Source organism: Hordeum vulgare, chromosome 5H (assembly GCF_904849725.1).
Source record: "Hordeum vulgare subsp. vulgare chromosome 5H, MorexV3_pseudomolecules_assembly, whole genome shotgun sequence".
NCBI lineage: Eukaryota > Viridiplantae > Streptophyta > Magnoliopsida > Poales > Poaceae > Hordeum > Hordeum vulgare.
This window is the reverse complement of record NC_058522.1, coordinates 534463842-534472461: the sequence shown is the minus strand read 5'-3', so window position 1 is coordinate 534472461 and position 8620 is coordinate 534463842.

Here is an 8620-nt window from a genome sequence, read left to right as displayed (position 1 = left end):
TACCAAAACAGATTCTGTTTTAGTTCTTTTAGGATTATGGCTATTTCTTTTTCTATAATTGTTTTTAAATTAATTTCTTTTATATTTCAGAAAGTTTATGTTTAGTTTATGTTAGTTAAACAGTAGGTTCTCAACAAGTTTTTATTTTTATTTTATTTTTTATCATGAAATCAATTCTAGTTCTCTAATAACTTGCAATTGATTTCTCTACTGTTTCAACTCCCATTTGAAAATACTTCCAAAATAGTTTTATGTAAAATACTTTATTTTATCTTGGTTAAATTTATATCTTAGTTCTCTATTATTTAATGTTTTATTTTCAGTTAGAACAAAAAAAACTATTTAGTGTTTGATGTAGTAGAAGACTCCTAGTTTTAGTTGAAGTTTCTTTCGGATTCTTATTCACTCTCTCTTTTGTTTTGATTGCTAGAATGATTGCTAGTATAAGTGTTTATGTGAATGATATGTTTGTTATATAGATTTCATCGGAGAGTGACGAATAGTCTATCAAGTTATTTCTCGAGAACGATAATTCTTCTTTATCAACATCACCAGGCAAGTCATTTGATCATGTATCACCTATGTTTTATGCATCGTAGTTCTACCATCCTATGCCCAATTGCATGCTCACTAGGTACTTGTAAATTATGGTTACATATTGTAGTATCATGTGGTAGGCACCCAACAACCCCGTTACTAGGCCTGGGACGACAAATTTCATATTGTTATGCTTGAGTAGACGGGATTCTGGTTGAGAGTTTATCACGAGTGATGCGAGGATACTTTAATAACCAAGACCGGTTAAGTCAAGACTTTTCAAGACCTCGTGATGCAATGCAACTCTGGGTGAAGGACGGTTGATCGGCTCCCTGGAGAAACCAGTGGATGGCCCGGGATGCTGGAGACGACCATGACATCTTGCGGAAAGCTTCACCCAGGCTCAAAGAGACGGACGGATATTTTCAAGACCCAAGGCTTACCTGCACAGCCACAAGTCATTATGGGCTCTGGCTTGGTTGGACAACGCAGCGACTCTGGACAGGCGGTGCTAGCAGATGTAGAAGAACGGTAGGATTGGATGGGCACCGACAGGGATTCACACGGACCCGTTGAAAGACCATGTTTTGATCATCCGGTCTTCAAACACCCTGAAGTGCGAGGACATACACGGAGGCGATCAAATCTTGTGGGGAACGTGTGCAAAACTCTGCAGAGTACTCAAACCTAATCGATTAGCCGTGTCCACGGTCATGGACAACTTGAGCCAAAGGAACTGAAGTTATCTAGAATTCTCAACACCATTATATATATTTGATGAGGGTAATATTTATAACTTGGGTATGAGAACTGGTTGGCGGAACCATCTCGTTAACAACCAACCTTGTAGTAATATTTTGCTTTTAGCCCCTCTTGTTGTAGGAGAAAATTTGATTTACGCTAAAACTTACAGCCCCACCTGCCATGTATGCATATAGTATAGATGATATTTTACCCCCTCTCATATGTGACTTGCCGGCATATTCAATATGTTGACCTACACGGCTGCAACGTCTTATGTTGCAGATATTTTCCTCGACGAGTAAGAGTACGATTCAGGGTTACGGTCTACACTCAACTTGCCGTTGATGTTTATTGGGACTCCACTCCCTTGACTGCTTTCGCTGAGATATTTAAGGTATATATCAGTTTTACGCTATTTACATGTGATTGCACTTTGATATATACATTAATGTACTATGTGTGCCAGCATACTAATCCAGAGATGGCACAGCTACACAGAGGCTTGACTCGTTTTGAGTCGGCTCGCTACATCATCGTCGTTCGTGTTGGAAATATGAGCAATTTACCAAAGGATTTTATTAAAAGAAAAGCTAGGATAAACCTAACCATCATAACTAAGACGGAAGAATACATGCAATATAGAGATGAAAAGACAAAAGACAGGTGCACATATGATCTAGAAAAGAACATATGCATAACCGTTCTATATAGACAAGGTAGCATAGGAAGTGATGAACAGACACAGTACATATCTAGAAGAGATACTATAGCAAAAAGTTGCGATAGAAACTGAAACAAGAACATGAGTACGTACTGAGTTGCAGCAGCGGGATTGGTGTTGGCGTTGTCGTTGGCCATGTTACCAGAGAGGTGGTCGACGTCACGGAAGTAGTCGTCGTCCGGGAAGAAATCGTCGGTCTCCGTGATGGAAGCCAGTAGTTGCGCTGAGCGCTCCCCAAAAACCTTATCTCCCTTCTCCCGTACAAGACTCGAAGAGACGGAGTTTCGGAGGCCTACTGTCCCGACGAACGGTGCATGCCACAAGACGGGATGAGGAACAACGTAGCAGCAGCACAGAAAGGAACCGGTGGCGAGAGGAACTTCTGATGCGTTCTTCTGGAGAGGAGTGATCTCTATTTTATAGGCGCAGGAGAAGGAGGCGAGAGGCCAGTGACGGGAGCTGAAGAGAACACGGGATATGAAACGAACAGACTGCAGCGATGAAACTGCAGCGTTCGCTTTCAATATCCACTAGCAATTAGTTCAGCTCGGCTCATTCGCGCAACCCGCGACGCGTCGTGACGAGGCGAGGCGGGCGGCGGAGGAGGAGGAGCGCGCGTGTATGTCTCTCTTGTTCTCAAGCTCATACATGTGTGGAAACATCCTCCCTTATAAGGAGGTCCAACCCCCACTAAACTAGCAATGTGGGACTAAACATTTCCACCTCTTTCCTTGCACAAATGGGCTGCATGGGCCTCTAGGATTTATTAGGAATTATATATTGGGCTGGCCCAAAATATTGAATAAAATTCCAGCAATCCCCCACCAGATCCGAGAGGCACACAAAATTTGCCTTTGGTTCCAAAACACTGTTTTATATACCGATACTGCAGTGGAGAATGTTAAGTTGAACTTCCACCTAGAACTCTATGCTACACTAGTAAGCAACTTGAACAGTGGACTAGGCCTTGAACTGCAAGTTTTCTGCGAAACTAGATTCACACAGAGGTTTGATCGATACTAGGCTACCGTAGGAATTCCCCGCGGGTGGAGCTTATGCGTCATACTCCGAGACCTTTCATGAGTTTACTAGAGAGCACCCTACTCTCATAGATTGCGACGTTAACAATCAGACTCATATAGGTATGTTCTTCAAAAGATGTTCTGCAGGATAACATCTCTGCTTCAATAAGCCACTTAGAACATATTAAGATGTACATCAACCTGCCATGCAGTTTAGGAAAGTATTGCATCTTCATGGAGTGGTATTATTAATGATAAGGATACTTTCCTCTCAGTTGACCAACAGCTTGTCTTCCACATCTAATTCACGGGATCTCCAATCACAAAGAATAGGTTACCACTGTGAACAACTCAAATTGTGGGTCTCATACCCATCTCCCTCGATGCATTTTCTATCACATTACATGATAGACCCTTAGTAAATGGATCTGCCAGATTTTTAGATGTTTGGATATAATCCAATGCAATAACTGTGGAGTTTCTCATTTTCCTGACAGATTTTCACCTTCTCTGAATGTGTCTTGATGACTTCATGTTATCCTTTGAGCTGCTCACTTTCGTGATCACAGTTTGATTATCGCAGTTCATAAGGATACCCAGTACAGGTTTCTCGACAACCAGCAAGTCACTCAAGAGCCAGCGAAGCCAATCTGCTTCGACTGTAGCTGTATCTAGTGTTGTGAGTTCTGCTTCCATTGTTGACCTTGTTAAGATCGTTTGCTTGCAAGACTTCCAAGAAACAGCGCCACCTCCATGAGTGAACACATATCCTCTCGTGTCCTTTATCTCATCAGCATCAGAGATCCAGTTTGAATCACTATACCCTTCAAGCACCTTTGGATGTCTAGTATAGTGAATTCCATAATTTGCAATGCCTTTCAAATAACGCAAAACTCTCTCTAGAGCTTTCCAATGCACATCTCCTGGTTTTGAGACAAACCGACTCAGTTTGCTAACAGCAAAAGAGATGTCAGGTCTTGTAGCACTGGCTAAGTACATAAGCGAGCCAATAGTCTGAGAATATTTCAATTGGTCTCTAGCAATTCTTTGATTCTTCCGAAGTAGCACGCTCGCATCATATGGTGTGGGAGAGGACTTGCAGTCACTATACTCAAAGAGACTCAAGATCTTTTCCACATAGTGAGATTGAAGCAACGTAATCCCACCATCTTCGTCTCTTAACAACTTGATGTTCAGAATGACATCAGCCACTCCTAAATCCTTCATCTCAAAACAGTGAGATAAGAAATCCTTGACTTCTTTAATAACGTTCAGATTTGTTCCGAAAATCACTATGTCATCAACATACAAGCAAAGGATAACTCCCTCGCCCCCACCATAGCGATAGTACACACATTTATCAGCTTCGTTTACAACAAAGCCTACAGTTGTGAGAGTCCTTTCAAACTTCTCATGCCACTGCTTGGGTGCTTGCTTAAGTCCATATAAAGACTTCGGCAACTTGCATACTTTCCCTTCCTGACCATGTACTACAAACCCATCTGGTTGTTCCATGTAAATTTCCTCATCCAGCTCTCCATTTAGGAAAGCAGTCTTAACATCCATTTGATGAACGAGAAGACCATGTGAGGCGGCTAGTGAAAGTAGTACTCGAATAGTGGTCAGTCGAGCCACGGGTGAGTAAGTATCAAAGAAGTCTTCACCTTCCTTTTGGGTATAACCCTTCGCCACTAGTCGTGCCTTGTACTTTTCGATAGTACCATCAGGCCTAAGTTTCTTCGTGAATACCCATTTGCAACCTATAGGTTTGCACCCATAAGGACGATCAGTTATCTCCCAAGTTTCATTTGACAAGATGGAATCCATCTCACTACGGACTGCTTCCTTCCAGTAGTCAGCATCTTCATACGCATAGGCCTCTGAAATAGAACTGGGAGTATCGTCTATGAGATACACAAGAAAATCATCACCAAAGGACTTTGGAGTCCTCTGTCTCTTGCTCCTGATAGGAGCTTCATTGTTCTCCTCCACAATATTTTCAAAGTGTTCCATCGAAATGATAGGTTCACTAAGTGTAAGTAATTCATGATTTGATGAATTAGGCATCTCCTGATTAGATGAGGTAGCCATATCCTTCATGGGAAAGATATCTTCAAAGAAAGTCGCATCATTCGAATCCATGATTGTACCGACATGCATGTCAGATACCTCAGATTTTACAACCAAGAATCTATATCCAATGCTATGAAAAGCATATCCCAGAAAAACACATTCCACGGTTTTTGGTCCTAGCTTGCGCTTCTTTGGGATTGGTACATTGACTTTTGCCAAACAACCCTAGGTTCGTAGATAAGAGAGTTTTAACCTTTTCTTTTCCCATTCCTCGAATGGAGTTATCTCTTTGTTCTTTGTAAGAACTCGATTCAGGACATGACATGCAGTCAATATCGCCTCCCCCCACCATGCCTTGGAAAGACCCGATGTATCTAACATGGCGTTCACCAAATCAGTTAGAGTACGGTTCTTTCTTTTGGATATTCCATTTGATTGAGGTGAATAGGGAGGCGTCCTCTCATGAATTATACCATGTTCCGCAAAAAAGAATCAAATTCATTTGAGAAATACTCTCCACCACGATCAGACCTAAGCCTCTTGATCTTTCGATCAAGTTGGTTTTCTGCTTCGGCTTTATAGATCTTGAAAACGTTCAAAGCCTCATCCTTAGACTTCAGAAGATACACTCGGCAGTATCTAGTGGAGTCATCAATTAGTGTCATAAAATATTTCTTTCCACCTTTTGTCAAAATGCCATTCATTTCACATAGATCTGAATGTATGAGCTCTAGTGGTGCAAGATTTCTCGTTCCGGCAGTCGTATGAAACTTACGAGGTTGTTTGGCTTGCACACAAACTTGACACTTAGATCCCTTGACTGTGTTAAAGCTAGGGATTAAGTTCAATTTGACTAGTCGCGACATGCAACCAAAATTAACATGACAAAGACGTGAATGCCACACATTTGATTCACTATTGTTGTAAACATGATTAGCAACTTTATTGCAAACGTCTGACAGGGATAAATGGAACAGGCCTCCTGACTCGTAGCCTTTACCAACAAAAGTTCCATACTTGGATATTACAAATTTATTAGACTCAAAGACAAGCTTGTAGCCATCTCTACACAAAAGAGATCCGCTAACAAGATTTTTATTCACGGAGGGGACATAATGCACGTTCTTCAGCCGCACGATCTTTCCCAAGGTAAACTTCAGATCGACCGTGCCAACACCACGAACAGAAGCACGTGAACCGTTGCCCATCAGGACGGTGGAAGTCCCTGCGGACTGATAAGATGAAAACATGGAAATATCAGCGCATATATGCACATTAGCACCCGTGTCAATTAACCAATCAGGAAAATGACATACTGAAAGAATAGTGGGTAATATACCATACCCAACATCCTCCACTTCAGTGTCAGCAATGACGACATTAGCAGACTTGCCGCCTTTTCCATGTTGACGCTTGTCATAACAATTAGGGCAGTTAGGTGCCCAATGATCAGGATCTCCGCACACATGACAAACACCTTTCTTCTTGTCATTCTTCTTCTTGAAGTTGGTGTGCTATACAGCCTTGTTCTTCCCATCGAACTTTGCTTTACCATCAAACTTGCCCTTGTTCTTGAAATTGTGGGGCTGGAAGTTTTTCTTCCGTACCAGGTTGGCACTAGAACCTTCCTCAATAGCTCGAGCACATGTGTCTTTTGCTCTCGCCTTTTCTTCCACATCAAGAGTACCAATGAGATCCGGAACGGAAAACTCCTGTCTCTTGTGCTTCAGTAAGGTAGCAAAGTTCCTCCACGAAGGAGGAAGTTTAGTGATGATGCCTCCGGCAACAAACTTGTCCGGTAGCAAGCAATTGAAGTGCTCAAGTTCTCTTGCAAATGACTGTATTCCGTGAGCTTGCTCAACCACGGAGCGCTCTTCAGTCATCCTGTAGTCATAGAATTGTTCCATGATGTACAGCTCAGTGCCAGCATCCGAGACCCTAAACTTGGTCTCGAGTACATACCACATACCTTTTCCATTATCAATTGACGCATAAGCATCAACTATGTTCTCATCAAGAACGCTCAAGAGAGCAGCCTTAAACAAGGTATCCATTTTCTGAAAAGCTAGCTCATATTGAGCATCATGATCTCCTTCAGGTTTGCCAAGAATGGCGTCATAGCAGCTCATGGTTTGAAACCATAGAACAGCTCTCACGCGCCATCTCTTGTAGTGAACACCCTCAAACATAGGAGGTCTCATGGAGGCAGCAAAACCACTCGGGGTAAATTGCCTATAATAAGGTTTTTGGATTGTTGGAAATATGAGCAATTTACCAAAGGATTTTATTAAAAGAAAAGCTAGGATAAACCTAACCATCATAACTAAGACGGAAGAAGACATGCAATATAGAGATGAAAAGACAAAAGACAGGTGCACATATGATCTAGAAAAGAATATATGCATAACCGTTCTATATAGACAAGGTACCATAGGAAGTGATGAACAGACACAGTACATATCTAGAAGAGATACTATAGCAAAAAGTTGCGATAGAAACTGAAAGAAGAACATGAGTACGTACTGAGTTGCAGCAGCGGGATTGGTGTTGGCGTTGTCGTTGGCCATGTTACCAGAGAGGTGGTCGACGTCACGGAAGTAGTCGTCGTCCGGGAAGAAATCGTCGGTCTCCGTGATGGAAGCCAGTAGTCGCGCTAAGTGCTCCCCAAAAACCTTATCGCCCTTCTCCCGTACAAGACTCGAAGAGATGGAGTTTCGGAGGCCTACTGTCCCGACGAACGGTGCACGCCGCAAGACGGGATGAGGAAGAACGTAGCAGCAGCACAGAGAAAGGAACCGGTGACGAGAGGAACTTCTATGCGTTCTTCTGGAGATGAGCGACCTCTCTTTTATAGGCGCGGGAGAAGGAGGCGAGAGGCCAGCGACGGGAGCTGAAGAGAACACGGGATATGAAACGAACAGACTGCAGCGATGAAACTGCAGCATTCGCTTTCAATATCCACTAGCAAACACGTTCAACTCGTATACCAGTCGTGCGTGGCAAAAATTTAGTTCGGCTCATTCCCGCAACGCCTCGTCGCGTCGCGTCGCGTCGGGGCGGGCGGCGGAGGAGGAGGAGCGCGCGTGTATGTCTCTCTTGTTCTTAAGCTCATACATGTGTGGAAACATCCTTCCTTATAAGAAGGTCTAACTCCCACTAAACTAGCAATGTGGGACTAAACATTTCCACCTCTTGCCTTGTACAAATGGGCTGCGTGGGCCTCTAAGATTTATTAGGAATTATATATTGGGCTGGCCCAAACAATTGAATAAAATTCCAGTTGTTCGTCCACTTCAATGTTCATGACCACTTCATTCGTCCACTTCATTGTTCATGTCCACTTGATCGTCTATGCATGTGTCGTCTTCATGGTCACCATGGTCGTCGATGCTGACCGTGCCGCCGCCGAAAACCTCAAAGCCGAGAGGAAGGCCACTAAGGATGCCGTTGTTGCCGCCGTAAACCTCAAAGCCGAGAGGAAGGCCACTAAGGATGCCGCTGTTGCCGCCGTTGCCTCTGCCTG